This window comes from Talpa europaea, assembly GCF_964194135.1.
Source record: "Talpa europaea genome assembly, chromosome: 12".
NCBI lineage: Eukaryota > Metazoa > Chordata > Mammalia > Eulipotyphla > Talpidae > Talpa > Talpa europaea.
In genome coordinates this window covers 40,169,539-40,189,618 of record NC_140079.1, presented here as the reverse complement: position 1 = coordinate 40,189,618, position 20,080 = coordinate 40,169,539, and the positions used below count along the sequence as shown (strand labels likewise).

Here is a 20,080-nt window from a genome sequence, read left to right as displayed (position 1 = left end):
CTTAGCTTAATTAACAGGGCAGTGATTTATGTCCGAAGTTACATCTGGACCTAGCCTCATTCCTAATTGGACAGGCTATTCATTCTTTCTACTGTTCTATATAATTATTTTCTAGTTGCACTAACTATCACTATTACCTACTCATTTTTACTCATAATTAATTGTCATGGGTGAATTTATTTTATAACGCAGTTAATATCATAGGTACTAAAGTCAAGCATATAATAGAAGATTATTAAACTAACAATTCTATTATTACACAGTGTTTAGTAATGTTTCATTTGGATTAGCCTGTTTATTAAATTATGTATGTTTTTTAATTAGCAATCAATGACCAGAAAAAGGAAAGATTTTAGAAAGACAGTTGTAGCAGAATAAGTTTGTGGGCCTTGAGAAAGCGAGATAAGGTTCCAGGTGGTCAGCATTTCTTTTAATCATCTTTGTGGCAGCTTTTGGTGGTTGTTATCTCTTGGCAGGCATTCGGCTTTTCTGCATCTTAGGGAGTTTGCTGTTCTCCCCCTGCGCGCATGGTTCCTTGCCCACGCCGGACCTCAGGGACCATGGCAACAGCCATTAGCCCTGAGGGTCACTGCAGGGGGAGGTGCAGCGGAAAGCTACAGTTGGTATCACTGCTTATGGCACCAATATATTCTATCATTTGTGAAATGTATTTCAGATAAATGGTTTTGGTTTCTTCGGCGTCTTCCAGCCAGTCAAATACAGCTTGCCCTGATACTTAGCCACACAGTCCAGCAGACCTACATTACTCTACAGCTTACACTGCACTGACATCTTTTATAAGTTGGATGCCCTCAATGTAGTCAGTTTCAAGGAGATTTTCATCTCTTGCTTTTAAGTTTCCATGGGGTGAAAGTATGCTTCCAAGACTTCATAGAACCATTTTCTTTGTAAAAATATGTTTAAAGTATATATAGCAAAGCCATTCTCTCCCAGTTGCAGAATCATCCACAGTTTCCACCGCTCCAAATAGAAAATCTGTTCTAATGTCATGGTCTGCCAAAGTCACACGTGGTGTCATATTCCTTTGCAAAGGAATTTTCAAAGTAATTGTAGGTTATACATTGCATTTGGCTTTATGCATCTGTCTAGATTGAAGAGAGGAAACCAATTCTGTGGAGCACTTTTTTGCTTTTGGAGCTTGCTCTTACTCACAGGTCCATAAATGTTAAAGCAGTTTCCTCCAACAATGATTCTGGCGTTTGAGCCTGGCCTCCGAACAACCAGACAGAACATACCAAATTAAAGTATTTTTCTTGATTCACCTCTTCATAAGGGTTCACTATTTTTTCCCAGTCACATAAGTAAGAGGAAGTGGAGAAATCCACACAGACATCTGGTTCTACTGTGAGGGGGAAAGGATGTCTTGAGCGAACTCCATACAGACTTTGTGGACTCCACCCCCACTCCATCAAGACACTGGGAACTACAAATCCCATGATCACCAAAGGGAGGGTTTCGAGGACCTGAGGGCAGAGTTAAGCACCCAGATTCTCTGTTGTGGATATAACCAGCCATGTAAGTAGGGGTTGCTCTCTTGGCCTGATAGCACGTGGTTTTTCACCAGCTCGGTGGGTCATTGGGATTCCAGGTCAGCAGATGGGTAGGATGCATTTATGAACTAATCTCCCTCTTTTCTCCCTGAGTTCTTCATTTTCCCATTTCCCCTTCCCTTGTAAATAAACCTTTTATTAACCTTTTTGTGTGTGTCTGCAGTTTAGCATTATTAAGTCCCTTTAAGCACGTGGGTGAGGACCCAGTCAGGTAACCAGTTTTATATCGGGGTTGCTCTGTAACACTACAAGAAAAAAACCCTTTCAACTTCTGAGTTGCCTGCAGATGGTATGAAATGCCTTCATTTTATTTTTTTTTATTATTTTAATTTCATATATATATATTGTGTGTGTGTGTGTGTGTGTGTGTGTGACCCTCGCTGGCGGCCAGGGAACGAACCAGCGCTGCAGAGGCTGTGGGCAGCTTCCCAGCCCAGCGCTCAACTGCTGCACCACCAGGGGAGGCCCAATTTTATATATTTTTACATCATTTTTAATTTTTGCAAAATATGCATTTTCATCTTGGTTATAGTCCTCATACAATTCCCACACCCCTTGTTTTGATCCTACTCCCTTATCCCCCCCCACCCCCATGGTGTGTCTCTGGTTTATAGTTGATTGTTGATTTTGATTTTTACTTTATTATAATTAGTCTTTTTCCTGGTTCCTTATTTAGGTTTTCTAAATTCCTGCTATGAGTGAGACATTCGGTATTTTTCTTTTCTTTCTGGCTTATTTTGCTGAGCATGATCCCTTCCAGCTCCATCCATGTTGCTGGATATGGCATGAGTTTATGTTTTTTGATTGCTGAGTAATATTCCATTGTGTATATGTACCACATCTTCTTGATCCAGTCATCTATTTTTGGGCATTTGGGTTGTTTCCATAGCTTAGCTATTGTAAATAGTGCTGCTATAAACATAGGGGTGCAGGTGCCCTTTTGAATTAATGTTTCTGTGTCCTTTGGGTAAATATCTAGGAGTGGAATCGCTGGATCATACGGAAGCTCCATCTTTACAGGTTGAGTACTCTCCATAGTGGTTGGACCAGTTTGCACTCCCACCGGCTGTGCAAGAGAGTTCCTTTTTCTCCACATACTCACCAACATTTGTTGTTGCTAGTTGGTTTTTTTTTTTATATGTGCCATTCTCACTGGTGTAAGTTGGTATCTCATTTTAGTTTTGATTTGCATTTCCCTGATTACAAGTGATGTTGAACATTTTTTCATATGCCTGTTGGCCATTTGCATTTCCTCTTCAGAGAAGTTTCTTTTTAGCTATTCTGCCCATTTTTTGACTGTTATTCACTTTGGTTTTGTTGAGTCTCATCAGCTCTTTGTATATTTTTGTGATCAGTCTTTTATCATTAGTGTTGTGCGCAAAAATTTTCTCCCAATCGGTGGTGTGTCTGTTTGTTTTGGTTACCGTCTGTTTTTCTGTACAGAAGCTTTTTAATTTGATGTAGTCCCAGCTGTTTATCTTTGTCTTCACTATCACTGCTTTGGGTGATGTGTCTGTAAAGACATTTTTGAGGTGCATGTCATGTAGTATTTCGCCTATATTTCCTTCTATATATTTTATGATTTCAGGTCTTATGTCTAATTATTTAATCCATTTTGAGTTGGTTTTTGTGCATGGTGTGAGGTAGTAGTCAAGCTTCATTCTTTTGCATGTAACAGCCCAGTTTTCCCAGCACCATTTATTGAACAAACTTTCTTTGCTCCATTTCATATTTTTGCTCCTTTGTCAAAGATTAGTTGGCCATAAATCTGTGGGCTTGTTTCTGGATTTTCTGTTCAGTTCCTTTGGCCCACGTCTGTTCTTGTTCCAATACCATGCAGTTTTGATTATTATGGCTTTGTAGTATAGCTTGAAGTCTGTGCGTATGACGCCTCCATTCCCTTCTTTTTTTTCAGATCTTTGGCTGTTCGGGGTTTTTTGTGGCTCCATATGAATTTAACCAATATTTATTCTATTTCTTTGAAGAATATCATTGAAATTTTTATTGGAATAGCACTGAATCTGTAAATTGATTTTGGTAGGATGGTCATTTTGATAATGTTAATTCTTCCAATCCATGGGCAGAGGATGTCTTTCCATTTCTTTGTGTCTCTTCTATTTCTTTTAACAGTGTTTTATAGTTGTATTTGTATAGGTCCTTTACCTCTTTTGTTAGGTTATTCCCAAGTATTTGATTTTTTTTTTTTTGGTTTCAATTATAAAAGGGATGGTTTTCTTGATTTCTTCTTCAGATTTATTGTTTGTGTATAGGAAGGCTGCTGATTTTTGTGTGTTGATTTTGTATCCTGTGACTTTACTAAACTGATTGATTAGTTGATTAGTTTTTCTGTGGAGTTTTTGGGGTTCTTTATGTATATTATCTTATCATCTGTAAATAGTGATAGTTTTACTTCTTCCTTCCCTATTTGGATTCCTTGTATGTCTTTCTCTTGTCTTATTGCTCTGGCTAGGACTTCCAGTATTATATTGAAAAGCAGTGGTGAGAGTGGACATCCTTGTCTTGTTCCAGATCTTAATGGAAATGCTTTCAGCTTTTCACCATTGAGAATAATATTGGCTATGGGCTTGTCATGAAATGCCTTCATTTTTAGATAATCTCTTACCTCCTCTAGTCTAATTGCAATGTCAAAATCCTTTCTTATTTTTTAATTATTAATATATTTTCACATATTGTTCATTTTTGTACAATGTTTGATTTCTCCTGTCAGGTGTTGTCCCCATAAAGTTCCCACCACCAAGAAACTCATGAGCCATCACCACAGATTCTTGTGTTCTTCCCTCCCATTATCATTCCTTTCCCTCCCTGTCCCTGGTGAATGTCTCCAATTTATAGATTGCCTGTGTTTCTGTCTTTTTTTTCCCCTGATCCCTGGTATGGTTTCCCTATGTTTCTCTTATAAGTGAAACCATCCAATATTTTTCTTTTTCCTTCTGACTTACTTCACTGAGCATAATCCCTTCCAGCTGCGAGTGGCATAAGTTTATCTTTTTTGATTGCTGAGTAGCATTCCATTGTGTGTATATACCACAATCTTGATCCAGTCATCTGTTTTGAGCATTTAGGTTGTTTCCATATTTTAGCTATTATAAATTGTGTTGTGATGAACATAGGCATGCAAGTGTCTTTTTGAATTAAGGTTTCAAAATTCTTTTTTAATTTTTGGGTTCCGCTGAAGCCATCATGTTTCACTTAATGTCTAGGGCACAAACAACCATATTTGATTTTTTTTTTTGAAAAGTTTAAGTAAGATCAGTATTAGGTTATGAAGTTTGGTAGAATTCACTGGAGAAGCCTTCTAGACCTAGACTTTTGTTCTTAGGAAGACTTTATTTTATTACTCTTTCATTTTCACCTCGTTATTGCATCTTTTAAGCTTTCTACTTCATCCTGATTCAATCTCGGGAAATTAAATGGGTCTAAAAATGTGTCCATTTCTTCTAGATTGTCTGTTTGCATAGAGACTTTGGTAATAACTTATTATCATTCTACCTATTTCTGCAGTATCTGTTGTAATTTTGCTGCTTTAACTTCTGATTCTATTAGTTTTTGCTCTCTTACTTTCATCATAATTGTTGCTAATGATTTGTCAGTTTTATTTTTTTCAGAGAATCAACTCAGTTTCACTGATCTTTTGGACTTTGTTTTCTAGTTTACTCATTTCTGCTCAAATTTTAATTATTTCTTCCCTTATTCTGAATTTTGGTTGCTTTTGTTCTTTTTCCAGTTCATCCAGAGTTAAGATTGTTTGAGTTTTTTTTTTAACATGGACCTATATTGCTACAAGCTTCCCATGCAGTACTGCTTTTAGATCATCCCGTCTGGTTTGCTAGCTGAGTTCCCAATTTCTTAGGTCTGCATCCACAGAGTTCCCACTGCCCCAGGTGTGGTCTGTGCTCATGTACTGGTCAGCAAAGTCACACCAGGGAATTTCACAATGCCCTGGATTACCCCTACATTTTTTGAGTGGTCATTCTGCCTGGTGGGGTATATATTCTCCCAGTCATGTCCCCCTTAGCTTCCTTTCCACTTCTTCCCCTCAGCAACCACCAACCTTAATTTGAGATCTCCAAGGGAAGTTTTGGGATGCTCTAGACAGGATGGAGCATCAGGGTTTTCCTATGACCAAATATTATTTTTTATAGTTGTTTTTAGGAGAGATGGTGATCCCAAACTTAATTCTGCCATATTCCACCATGGACTTTGGCTCATGCTTTTTTCTTCTCTAGAATGATATATGCTTGGTTTCACACAATGTAGAGCTTTGCCAAAAGCTATTCCTTATGAATATACCTCTAAATTTCCTCTACCTGTTTTGATGGGTTGCTTGATAACATTTTTTGTCCTGTAATGGTTTCATCCTATAGTGGCTATATCATTGATTGTGTATGTATTGGTTTCTTGAAGTGTAGCTTATTCACCTCTAAGTCATGCATTTAATTTGCTCTTCTTTTCATTGTTTCCTGGGATGGGTAGTTACAGTATTGATTATACAGCTTTCCTTTTTGAGTGTATTTGAACAAAGACCTAAATTTCTCTATAGACAATGCACTCATGTATCCTGCGGTATTTTGATAGGTTATGTTTTCATTTCATTTACTTCCAAATAATCTCTCACTTTGTTGAGACTTCTTTGTTTCATGTGTTAACAGCTATGTTACTGAAGCTTCATCTATTGGGTTTTTCAACTATCTTCCAGTTATTTATTTCTGGATAAATTCCTCTGTAGTCTAAGAGCATTTTTTGATTAGTTTCTGCTTTTTCAACCTGATTGTTAAGTTGATCTTTCTATATGTGTTCTATCTTGGTGAATGTCCCTTGTGATCTTGAGAAGAATGTGTATTCTACTGTGATTAAATCCAATTGTTACATGGTGGTGTTTGGTTCATTGTGTCCTTCTTGATTTTCTGCCTATGGAGATTTATTGTTATTCATAAGGGGGAGTTTAACTTATAATTATTCATAAGAGGGAGACAAAGTAGTAGGTCTGTTTTTTCCCTCTGGTTCATTCAATATTTTGTCCTTGTTTACTAATATAAATAAGATTTACTTGGGTGTTCATTTCTGTTCCCCATCATGTTTTGTGTTTTCTGGGTTTCCTACAGTTTGCCAACTATCGTTGATTGTAGGAAATTTCAGTCATTATTTAATCTTGTTACTTTTGTATTTTTTTTTCAGGTGGATACATTAAACCTGTTTTTTAAAAGGCTGTCCTGTCATAGGTGGTGTGTGTATATTCTTTATTTTGCTTTTGTGCATGTGAAGTAAATATGCATGGTGAAGTAAATAATAGACTAATAAATAATTAGTACTGTATGTTAAGGATAGAATATTTGGAACATATTTTAAAATGTTCTCATTCTTTTTTCCCCAAATTTTGGATATATTTATTTGTCATTGCCACTTACTGATTTTCAAATAAGATTTGATCGTTTCAATTTTTTTTCTGGTCAGTGTGAAAATCACAGCTTCTAATTTCCTTAAATGTCAGACTAGAATTTGGGAAGACATTGTCTGTAGTGACTGGTCAGGAGAAACTTCCTTCTGAATTTGGAGAATGGGGATTTTATATAATTTTGGAGGAAAACATTAAATCTTTTATGTATGCTGTTATGAGCAAATTCATCATTAAAACATTATGGACTTCCATAAATACCTCTGTAGTGTGCAGCACTTAACATCTTCATTAAGGACATTGAGAACTTTCCATCTTCATTAGATTGGACAGAAAGAGAAAGGAAAAACTGAAAGTGGAATATATTACACAACTAAAAAGAAATAGTTCTCAAGATGATTTATATTTTTTCGTCATGTATATTAGCTTGTCCTTCCTAAAATTGTGATTTCCACAGACCTCCCAGACTCTGATGTTTGTGATGGGAAGAGAAGATGATTCCAGTTCTTTCTATATTTTTACTCATTAAAATTTGACTCTGCCTCATGGAGTGCTATAAATGTTGGGTCATAAGAAAGATGATGAAAGAGATGTTCTATGACGAATCAGCAGCATACCTAAAAAGATATTAGTTTCAGTTATATTGTGTTTGTGTTGTTTCTCCATGTGCACTGGACTTTCCAATTAGAGAGAATAAAAGTGTAAGGTGATCCCAGCAAAAATGTGTAAATATTTAACACATGTTATGGTCTTTAGGAATTAGGCATGGACAGAATACTGTCCATGATCAAATAATAGAATAAGTGTTTGAATATGGCAGGATCACTTATAGTTTAACTGGAAATGAAGCATAGTGTTGTCAGTCTCAGGTGTTATATTGTCCACATATTTGGGATGTTTTAGGACTCAGTGACATATGAAGATGTAGCTGTGAATTTCACCCTGAAGAATGGGCTTTTTTGAATGCTTGCCAGAAGAAACTCTATAGAGATGTAATGAGTGAAACCTTTTGGAATCTGACCGCAATAGGTAACTATAACATCCCATCACCTTATTCATTAGAAGATAAGTGTTTCTTGCTCATCACTGTTGTCAAAAGTACGGAATTTGGAAAGGCAGGACTTTGGTAAATTAACAAAGAACTCATAATGAATTTACAAGCTAATAATTTTTGTGTGATTTCTAATATCAGAATCCTTTTTCTGGGTTTGTATTTTAGGGAAAAAATGGGAAAATCATGACATTGAACATCAGTCCCCAAGTTAGAGAAAACTAAGGTGAGTCTTACAGTAGAAAGGAATGCCTCACATGAGCAGTCTGAAATCACATTCAGAAATTTTTTTTTAATAGAGGCATGTTTTATTTATTTATTTGTTTGTTTGTTTGTTTGATTTGTTTATACATGCACTGGGTACAGTCAGAAGCGCGGGAGGGTGAGAGAATTCACCAGAGCCAGAGCGGGGAGCAGAGCAGGCCGAAGGACTGAAGTACACTGCTGAGGGGAGCAGCGGGCGGCAGGAGAGGTCTGCGCACCATGTGGGACCCTCCTCCAGTGGCTGGGGAGCAGCCGGGGATCGAACTGGCACTGCAGAGGCTGCGGGCAGCTTCGCAACCCAGCGCTCAACCGCTGCGCCACCGGGGAGGCCCGCATTCAGAAATTTTAAAGGAGCTAACAGAACAAGTAATCCCTGCTTCATGTTAATTTATTTTTAATAAAAGTTTTACTAGAAATACTTTCTTACATGTGATATAGATGTTCAGTGTTTGCAAAACCAAGGGCATACCTAGGAGATAGCACAGGTTAGTTTTCAGACCATTGCAGTGAAGTGAATGTGGTAATGAAGTGAGGCACATGACCCTTTGGTTTTCCCAGTGCAGATAAGGCTTACATTTACAAAATACTGTTTTTAGAGAATTTATATGGCATGATGTTTTCAGTACAATGTACATACTTTTAAAGTCCTTTGTTTCTAACCATGAGTTAGATCAATGACACTAATAGACTCTTTGATGCAGATCACCATAAATTTTCAATTTATAAGATGTGTAATAAGATGAAGTACATTAAAGTGAGATACACCTGTGTAAGGGTATAACTGTTTGGATAAAGGTTGGAATGGTGTCCTCCTGATACCATTTAGTATGTCCAGTTTCAAGATTCAGACAATAAAAGAAATCTGTATTTTTCCTGTAAATCACAGTATGTATTATATGCAGTGGTGAATGAAAAAACCATTAATAATCTTTTTTCCAGAAATTATATGGGAGAAACACTCTGTGAAAAGAAAGATGGTGGCCAACACAGAGGAAACAGCAGCTTTATTCCAAACCTCAAACTGAAAGTCTTCATATATCGTTCATCCTTTAGTAAGCACATCAGATGTCACTCTGAATATAAAACATCTGAATTTCCAAAATATCAAAAGAAACCATATAAATGTGAGGAATGTGGGAAAGTATTCAGATTTTCCATTGCACTTGTAAGACATGAAAGAATCCACACTGCAGGAACACCCTATCAGTGTAAACAATGTGGGAAAATTTTCAGTACTAATCAAAGTTTCCAGATACATGAGAGAATTCACACTAGAGAAAAGAACATATGAATGTAAAGTATGCAGCAAAGCATTCATTTGTTTGCGTTATCTTCAAAAGCATGAAAAAACTCATACTGGTCTGAAACCCTTTAAGTGTAAACAGTGTGGTAAAGCCTTTAGAGATCAGAGTTGCTTCAATACTCACATGAGGGCCCCCCACACACCGTGGCGCAGCGGTTGAGCGCTGGGTTGTGAAGCTGCCCGCAGCCTCTGCAGTGCTAGTTCAATCCCCGGCTGCTCCCGGCCACCGGAGGAGGGTCCCACATGGCGCGCAGACCTTTCCTGCCGCTCACTGCTTCCCTCAGCAGTGTACCTCGGTCCTTCTGCCTGCTGTGCTCCCTGCTCTGGCTCTGGTGAATTCTCTCACCCTCCCGTGCTTCTGACTGTACCCAGTGCTTGTATAAATAAAAATAAATAAATCTTTAAAAAAAATAAATAAATACTCACATGAGCACTCATACTGGAGAAAAGCCCTATGAATGTGAACTATGTTACCTCTTAAGGTACCTCTAATGTTACCTCTTAAAGTAAAGCCTTAATAGATCAGTTCCTTAAAAGTACATCAGAGAACTCATACTGGAGTGGAACCCTATAAATGTGATGAATGTGGAAAAACCTATGGCTATTATATTTCCTTAAGTAATCATAAAGTAACTCACAGAGGAGAGAGACCATATAAATGTAAGATATGTGCAAAAACCTATACTTTTCTCTCAAGCCTTTGAAAACACATGATCACTCATACAGGAGAAGGACCTTATAAATGTAAGGGATGTGTGAAAACATTTATTTCTCCCAGTGCATTAAAAGTACATGAAAAGTGGGGCCTCCCCTGGTGGCGCAGCAGTTGAGCGCTGGGTTGCAAGGCTGCCCGCAGCCTCTGCAGCGCCAGTTCGATCCCCGGCTACCGGCAAGGGTCCCACCAAAAAAAAAAAAAAAAATACATTAAAAGTGTCATACTGTAGAGAAACCTTATAAATGTAAACAATGTGATAAAGCCTATAAAGAGCAGAGTTCCTTAAAACTACATGAGACTCATACTGTAGAGACTCCCTACGAATGTAAACAATGTAAAGCCTTTAGAGACCAGAGATTCTTAAAAATTCATGGAAGAACTCATACTGAGAGAAACCCTATGACTGCGAGGAATACAGAAAAGCCTACAGAGATCATAGTTCCTTTTGTTATCATAAAAGAACTCACAAGAGAGAAATCTTATAAATATTAAGAAACCTGTATTGTTCTCTCAAGCCTTCAACATCACATGCACATTCACACTAAAGGAGAACATAAATGTAATTAATTTGTGGAAGCATTCATTTCTCCTTGTTCATTACAAGTACATGAAAGGAGTCATTCTGAAGAGAAACCTTCTGAATAGAAGCAATGTGTTAAGACTCTTAGGTCTTCTCTGGGTTTCCAAATACTTGGAAGAACTCACACTGGAATGAAACGTTGTGGACGTATAAAGCATGTAAAAAGGCATTCAGTAACCACCATTATTTAGACAACATGAAAGAATTCATGCTAGATAGTACTCTCATTTGTTATGTGGAAAACGTCATTTTTTCACACATACTTTCAGTGCTATGTGAGACTATACACTGAAGAGGACCTTATAATTATAAAACTGAGAAGGCTTCTGTCATCCCAGTCCTTTCAGTAGATATAAAGGACTCACTGAATTTAACTTTTCAAATGTAAGCAGATGTGAAGGACTTCAATTGACTGACATTCTTAAATGTGAAAATTCCTTTTGAAGAGAAATCAAAATATAGTATGAGAAAGCTGGGTGGAAACTGTTACATGTGTAATGTATAGACACTTTTTAGCATCCCTCATATGCCAGGTATTTCAGACTCAACACACTCAATTTATTGCCAATAAGATGTTTCAGGTTTTGGGTACAGTGGCATGAAATGAACAAATTTCTTGTCATGATGCTTGTATTTTTTGGGAAAAGAGATGGCTGACAAATGTTAAGACTTTGGTTTATGAGCTATAAATAAGGGCTTTGAAGGGAAGTAAAAAATAGCATGAGATAATGAGATTAGGGCGTGTATTTATCATTGCTCTGAGGGTAGCAGTCTCAGTCAGTTTGGATGTTATATTGTGTATGCTACGTGAGATTTCCTAATGATGTAGTCCACAGGTAATTTTTAGTGACTTGTGAGGTTTAACATTATAGGAGAGGATTTTTATATTTACCTGTTAATATTTAAAATGTCATAGTGTTTGGCATTTTCATTTTGCTGCTCTGTAGACTGAGTATGCAATATTATCATTGGTCCATGCAGTTCCTCCCATTCAGGTACACAGTTTCCTTGATCTGCATCCTTCTTGCCCTTTCCTGAGTTAATTCTATATGTAAAACAGTGTCTATACAAGTCTACTGTGACTTCCAGTGGAAACACTGAAAGGAGCTATAGATATTTAGAAGAGCTGCAAATAGAGGGTATAGTTTTAAACAATGTCCTAATTGAGTAAAAATGGAGAAATTGGAAGTTTTCTATATCTTTTCATCACAGAAGTGTCTTGAAATTTTGTTGCAGTGATCTATGAACACCTGTAGCTATTTCTCTGTTCACAAATTTGTTTTGTACAATCTTAGACTGCCAGCAAATGTGGAAATCATGAACTGAATAGTAACAGTTTCATGACATAAAAGAGCAAAGTAAATGCAATCTTTTCCATTTCTTTTTAGTGTTGACTTCCATGTTGTTTGAATTTGTTCAGATGGGCCCCTCAAGAGTGTGGTAATGGGGTGCTTTCCACCTTTTTTTAAAAAAAGTTATTTATGTATACAAGAACTGGGGTATAGGCCAGAGGTGTGTGTGTGGGGGGGGGGGGGTGAGAGGATGCACCAGAGACAGAGCAGGGAACAGAACAGGCAGACTGACTGAAACACACTGCTGAGGGGACCAGTGGGCAAGTCAGGAGAGGTCTGCTGTGACATGTGGGTAGCTCCCTGGCCAGGGATCGAACTCATGCTGCAGAGGCTGTGGATTGCTTCATAGGTTGCGTGTTAGCTTTCCATCTTTCCAAGTCTAGGATACACTTAAAATGACATATTAGAAAATCACTTTAAATTATTAGAAAATAAATTGTGCAACCAGATAAGCAGCTTGGGGGTCTTAAGTAAGAGACTTTTGCTCAGTTCCTGGTATGAATCTTGCTCCATGTTAGACCATGTACCTGCCATGGGGAAGAATGGACCTGGTTGGGGGGGGGTGTCCCATGACTACTGACCCTTTACTCCCTCCTTGGTATGCAACTACCTGTGCACCCCAGATAACTGCTCAGGAATTTCCCACTTCTGTACTATAAGATGAGCAAGACTGCAGCCATTTTGAGAAATAACTGCCATCTCAAAAGGGCACAACTAGGTTTCGTTTCTGGGCAGAAATCACAACATAAGGAAAAGCGAAACCTAGCTGGTACCATGAGAGCTATCCAATCAGGGTGGACCTTGCCCCAGGTGTGAAAATTCCCCGCACACATCCTGTCAACAAAGTACAAAAACAGCTGGTTGCTCTGGGAGGGGGTCCCTCTCTCAACCTGGTGAGCCTGCTGTGTCAGTACTCCAGGTAGAGTTGGGCCCTAGCTTAAGCTAGCAATAAAGCCTTTTACTTTTGCATCTCTGGCTCAGTGTGGTCTTTGGGAACCCCAGACAGAGTTGAGGCACCAACTCCTAACATTTTGGGGGCTCATCTGGGATCACCAATTACTACACGACGTGGCCAGAGAAAGGCTTAGGCCAGAGAAGGACATCTGATTCTTGGTATATGGGCTTCCTGTGTTGGGTGGACACGCCAGACGACCAGGGGCACGGGGTTTGGAGAGACGTCTCAAACCTGCTACGGCCGACGCCCAGAGAAATTCAGATTTTTCTGGGGCATACGAGGCCCAATTCCGATGAGGAATCCAGAAATCTGGGGTGTTGGAATTCTGATGGAAATTCCGGAGCCAGTTCCCATGGGATTTCTGGAGCCGGTCCTGAGGCACAGGCCGGGACACTGACGCAAATTTGGAAAACGATCACTGTCCTCTCAGGTAAGCCCGCGGGCCTGTTTCTGTTGTCTGTAGTCTTTTGTCCGTGTCTCCTGGTGTCTGTTGTCCTTGTTGCATTTGAGTTTGTAATCATGGGTCAGGCAGTGTCTACCCCACTATCTTTGGTCACAATCAAGGCAAAAAGTAAAATGCTGGGGACTAAAAAATAAGGGACCCACTACAACTGGCTGGTGGGGGACTGCCTGTGGTCTCAGCAAGCAGCTGCCTGAACTTTTTCTCCAGTGTTGAGATCATTGGTATGTCTCTGCTGCCTTCCACCTGTGGGGAAATTGGACTCTCCCTTTGTCCACCCTGAAAAACTATTTTGGTTCATTCTAGGGAAAAAAAGTTCTATTTCTCTGTGTTTTTCAGAGCTTAAAGTCTAAATTGTTTAAGGTAAAAACTGTTGAGTTACTTTGGACTTGCTAACAAGCCATAAAAGGTAATTTTTTGATTGAGTGAAAACTTCTAAATTGCTTATTGGACCTGTAAAAGTTTAGTTTCTTATTCAGACTAATTAATTTCTGATAAGAGTCCGAAAACAGGCAAACCGTAAAGGAAAATTGTATTCTTCCTTTTCTCCTGTCCTCCCCATACATGGTTCTGAAAAGGAAAAAATGTCTTTTGTCTTAAAAAATGTACTTGGTTTCAGTGAGACAGAACTAAAACAATGTAAAGTCAAATAATAATTACTTAAAAATACAAACTTGAAATGTTTTTTTATCTAAAAAAGTTAGTACAAACTGCTTAACTTTGAAATTATTATGGTCTTCGTTGGACCCTAGGTTTTAACCCTTTGCACTCTGCTGTCCACTCTCAGGGGACATCGGAATTCTAGCATATCACTCGGATGTCCCCTCTCAGGGGACATTGCAATTTATTAGTGATTATGGGGAATTGAGTTATTTCAACGCAACTTTTTGAGACATGCATGTTTCCCTGAAGTTTTATCTTGAAATGGCACAAGAAATTAAATCAAAATATTGTAAAATTACTAAGATATATACAAGAAATGTCAGCGGGTTTTGTGTCGGGCGAGAACGTGAGGTGCGTGCTCACGACGGTCCGAGCACTTCGCAACGCCACTTGAAAAGAGCGATAAAGGGAGTTTGTAGAAGAAAGGTCGGTTTTCAAACATAGCGCGCACTGTATAGTGATATATATAATTACAAATAAACAAGTCTACATCTGGAGGAAATGATTTTCAAAACTGAGCTCATTTTGTTTTGAAGCTTCGAGCAGTGCACATAGATCTAACGAGGAGAAAATCGGAAAAGTGATTCTTTTCTTAGTGAATAAATTGTTTGGTGAAAGCTATTTTGGTAAACATCATCTTGTCAGTTAGTAATAACAATTAGAAATTTTCAACCCATGCATTTATTCATATTTTTTATTAGAACAATGGCAAAGCGTCCAACCACGAATGAGTCTCATGACACAAGTAGTAGTGAAGATGAGCTCCAGATAGACCTCTCTACAGACATGTCAAACATGCACTAATCAGCCTGCAATGCATATTGGGGAGTGTTACAAAACTTATCATACTGTACAAAATTATAAACAATAAAATATTGTTTTTTTGCAAATATACATTCCTCGATGTCACCCAATCATATAAGTCCAATATCATTATAATACGTTACTTGGTTCCAAAATTATACTAAATAATACGAGGGTCTGTAAATGCATGTTTCCACCGCAAAGTAGCGTCGAGTACCTGGTAGCCAATGTCCAGAATGGTTCGGAGTGCAAAGGTTTAAGTAAGAATTAAAATTAAATACTTGTTCTATGTAAAAATTCTAACCTCTATGTTATTAAAAAACCTGCTTGATATAAAAAAATATTAAAAACTTGGCTAGATGGATGTGTCAAACTTAAAAAGTTGTTACTAAAAAACTGGAGTTTACTAAATTGTAGTTTCTCAGTGTTTTTGCAAATATTGGTAAAAATAACTATTTTTTAAAATTAGTGCACGTGGCCAAAAATTTTAAATGAAAATCAAGAGATCTCTTTGTTCTTGCTTTTTGTCTCCGGAGGATTAATTATAAATGGCGCCTATAAAAAATTCTGAATTTTGAGATCGCAATCTAATATTGTGGTTAAAAAAACAACAACTGATTTAATGGTTTAAAGCATACATGCCTTAAGGTTTTAGTGATAAAAATTAATACTTTACTTTGTTTAAATGTGTTTGCTCATGCTCTACAAAAAAAATAATAATTAACCTGGTTTGTGCTAACAAACAAACTTACTTCTGGCTTTTATCTGAACTTCTTTTGATAAGGTAATAGTCTGGACTCTGGTTAGAAATTCGTATGAAAATTTTAGCTTCTTAAGTACATTTAAAAGTTTCAGTTTTGTATTTTATGAAATCCCTTGCCTTTTTGGTAGTGCATTGCTGGATTTTGGCAATTGCCTTTTCATTGCTTGGTTGGAAAGAACCAACTATTTTCTCCCATGTGCCCCAGGCAAAAAGGTAGTATATGTAAAAATATGTATGTAAAAAATAGTAGCATTTTAGACACAGGACAGGTAAACAAAATAAAGTAAAATAATTTATAACAAATACCTGTTTTATTGTTAATAACAAAAATGATAAAGACAACTAATTAGCTTCTTCACAAGAGAGGCAGCATGATAACTTCTGTGTTTTCTGTATTTTTCTCTCCAGTATTATATGTAGATACTAATTAAAAAAATATTATATAGAGACCATATAAAATCTATTAAAATGTATAATTAAAATATGTATCTTTTAGCCAGCCTTGTTCTGACATCAGTTGCAGGCTCCGGAGACTGAATCAAGGGCCTAAAATCCTTTTAACACTTTTAGACACGGCCTTCAAGGCCTACAGTAATATGGAGGGGACTGGCTAGACAAAAAAAAAAGAGGGAAAAAGGCAAAAAAAAGGCCTAATAAATGGAGGTTGCCATCACAGTACTCTACCACCTCAGACTTACCCAAGGCCCCATGCGCCCTAGGGCATTCGGGACTGTAGAGGCCCCGACCTGAACATCCGGGTTCTTGCCTGAAGCAGATACTGAATGCTAGCCCGAGTGCAGTCTCAAGTTTCCTATTATGACGATTAAACCCCGCCCCTTGCTTGCTTGTTGTGGCTCGTTTGTATTGGTGGTCTCTCCTTTTTCGAGATAACGAGAGACCTCCTCTTCTGAACCTATATAACACTGTACACATCCTGAATAAAGGAGACTAGCAATGATCCTGGCTTTGTCTCCACTCCTTGCATACCCCTGTCCTACCTAGCCCCTGCTTCCTCCCCCGGGTACTACGTTGATTTGCCCGGCAGGTCCAGACATGGGACCTCAACCTCTCAATGGGCTGCCAGTTTGCTTCCACTGCCAGCAACCGGGACACCTCAGCTGCAAGAAGCTGTCCCCAGGGCCATGCCTTCAGTGCCATCGTACAGGGCACTGAAAAGAGGGACTGTCCCACTCTCCAGAGAGGGGCCAGCCCAAACCACAGGCCAGGATGGGAGTACAGGCTTGATGGTCAGCCGCCTCTAATGAAAAACCCGGTGCAGGAAAAGACCTTCTCTGAAGAAGCCCAGAGGTAAGACAGGCTCCCCTGTTTACTGTTTATGTGGATAAGCCTCGGGTGATCCTAAAAGTGGCAGACAAAAAAATCATCACCTTTTTGGTAAATAAGGGGCCACTTGCTCTGCCTTACTCCAATTCTTTGGATTGACCTACTAGTCCATTGTCCCCCTCACTAGTACAGATGGCCAGCCTGAGCCAGGACACTTTACAGCACTGCTACCTTGCTTGCTGTGAGACTACTTGTTTGTACATTTTCAATTTTGTTTTCCTAACTTCCTCTAGCTGCTGCTACAAAAAAGATAAAAATGTTATTAAAGCCCTCGTTCTCACTGATTCTGTCATTTTGGCTACAACATCTCCAGGTGTTTGGGGCACTAGCCCAACAATGGTCCTTAAAATCCCTAGTCTCAGTGGTTATATAAAACCCATCTATGTCAGCAGTACAAAGGCATGTTTTTAATCTATAAAATAAAAAATAAAAGATAGCTTTGTATTTTTTGTCATTGACAAAATTGCACCAAAAATGTTTATGAAAGTATATCTTTAAGACCGTTTTATAAAACATAAAAAATAATAATCAAAGTTTTAATGTCCTGAGTCTTCATCTTGGAAGATTACCTTCTTATGTTTAAACTTAACATTTTATGTACTAACATTTAGAGGGCCACATTTTGATAACTACAGTAAAATTAAGTAACCTCATCACTCTTGAACTAAAAATTTTTGTTTTTGTTTTTCTCTTGCTTGGGCCTTACACCCTCAATGCCCTCATCAAGGTCATTTCTTGCCTGGAGATCATCAAACTATAAAGCCTCCACTGTCCTTTCGAGGTCCCTTAAATCGTCGCCCTATGGTGGAGCCCTGACTGTTTCCCTCATTGCCCACTTTCAGCAGGAAGCAGTTACTGATCAAAAAGACGCCCCTTTCCCTGACTACAGTTAGGGGCTCCATTCGCAGAAGGGGAAAAATAAAACATAGGGCAAGTAAAGGTAATTAGGCAGTTTTAGGGACAGTGCAGGAGGGGACCTCTGAAGAGTTTAGAAAGGCTTCAAAAATAAAAACAACTATGAGGGTAAGATTACCCTCTCCTTGCAGGCACAAGAAAAAGGGGGGATTGTAACATGAGCAAGACTGCAGCCATTTTGAGAAATAACTGCCATCTCAAAAGGGCACAGCTAGGTTTCGTTTCTGGGCAGAAACCACAACATAAGGAAAAGCGAAACCTAGCTGGCACCATGAGAGCTATCCAATCAGGGTGGACCTTGCCCCAGGTGTGAAAATTCCCCACACACATCCTGTCAACAAAGTACAAAAACAGCTGGTTGCTCTGGGAGGGGGTCCCTCTCTCAACCTGGTGAGCCTGCTGTGTCAGTACTCCAGGCAGAGTTGGGCCCTCGCTTAAGCTAGCAATAAAGCCTTTTGCTTTTGCATCTCTGGCTCCATGTGGAACATGGAAGTTTCTTAAAACATTAAAAATAGATCTAGCACATGATCCAGCAATCACTCCTGGTATCCACCAAAAGAATACAAAATAGTACTTTTTTAATATATTTAAAGGGCAGGTTTATTTAGGGAAGGGATAAAACAGTTAAAGACACTTGCATAGACACAAGCGGGCAGGAAGAGCTGCCCCAGAAAGAACAGGTTTGCTAGGAGAGGCCTGCATGGTTGCAGGCGGGTGGCCTTGACAAGTCACGGGCAGTCAGGAAGCTGCTGCCCTGCAGAGGGAAAGAGTTGGTGAAAAGAGGCACTTGCATAGTCACAGTTGGGCAGAGGGAATGCTGCCCCAAGCTAGTGCAGAGACTCCACTTATATAGTCATCTTCTGCAAAACAGTTCTTTGAAGGAAGGACACATGCATTCCTCTATGTTCACTGCAGCACTGTTTCCCATAACCAAGCTATGGACACAACCTGTGCCCATCATAAGTGAGTACATAAGGTGAATGTATGTATATACAACAGAGTCCTATTCAGCTATTGCAAGATAGGATCTCATAATTTTGGACAATGGATGGAACTCGGAGGGGATAATGCTTGGCAAATTAGATGGGGAAAGATAGTGCTAGTTCATTTCACACACAGAATATTAAAAAAAAAAAAGGAACCAACAAAACCAAAATGAACCCTTGAAATTTCCAGAATTTTGGGAGCCAGAGGGTACAGGAGAGAATTGGAGAACACAGGGGAATATCAATGCACTGTGGTAAAGAATGATCAGGGCTTTAATTTTGAAAATCCATGTGGTGTCAGGTTTAGAGGTTCCTGAATTCTATGTAAGAATAATTCACAGCCATGTATTTTGCTGCACTTCCCCCTGCAGTGACCCTCAGGGCTAATGGCTGTTGCCATGGTCCCTGAGGTCCGGCATGGGCAAGGAACCATGCGCGCAGGGGGAGAACAGCAAACTCCCTAAGATGCAGAGAAGCTGAATGCCTGCCAAGAGATAACGACCACCAAAAGCTGCCACAAAGATGATTAAAAGAAATGCTGACCACCTGGAACCTTATCTCGCTTTCTCAAGGCCCACAAACTTTATTCTGCTACAACTGTCTTTCTAAAATCTTTCCTTTTTCTGGTCATTGATTGCTAATTAAAAAACATACATAATTTAATAAACAGGCTAATCCAAATGAAACATTACTAAACACTGTGTAATAATAGAATTGTTAGTTTAATAATCTTCTATTATATGCTTGACTTTAGTACCTATGATATTAACTGCGTTATAAAATAAATTCACCCATGACAATTAATTATGAGTAAAAATGAGTAGGTAATAGTGATAGTTAGTGCAACTAGAAAATAATTATATAGAACAGTAGAAAGAATGAATAGCCTGTCCAATTAGGAATGAGGCTAGGTCCAGATGTAACTTCGGACATAAATCACT

The 20,080-nt window shown here is 38.6% G+C and overlaps 1 pseudogene across 1 annotated transcript in view; it reads right to left on the bottom strand.

Moving 5' to 3' along the window:
• Positions 1 to 672: 672 nt before the first annotated feature.
• Positions 673 to 20,080, bottom strand: part of LOC311181507 (mitochondrial genome maintenance exonuclease 1-like) — a 35,826-nt pseudogene continuing 16,418 nt past the window's right edge. The window contains exons 3-4 of the transcript in view: positions 13,436 to 13,597; positions 673 to 1,363 (exon numbers count right to left, since the gene is read on the bottom strand). The product of the transcript in view is annotated as a mitochondrial genome maintenance exonuclease 1-like (transcript). The remainder of the gene's footprint in view (positions 1,364 to 13,435; positions 13,598 to 20,080) is intronic.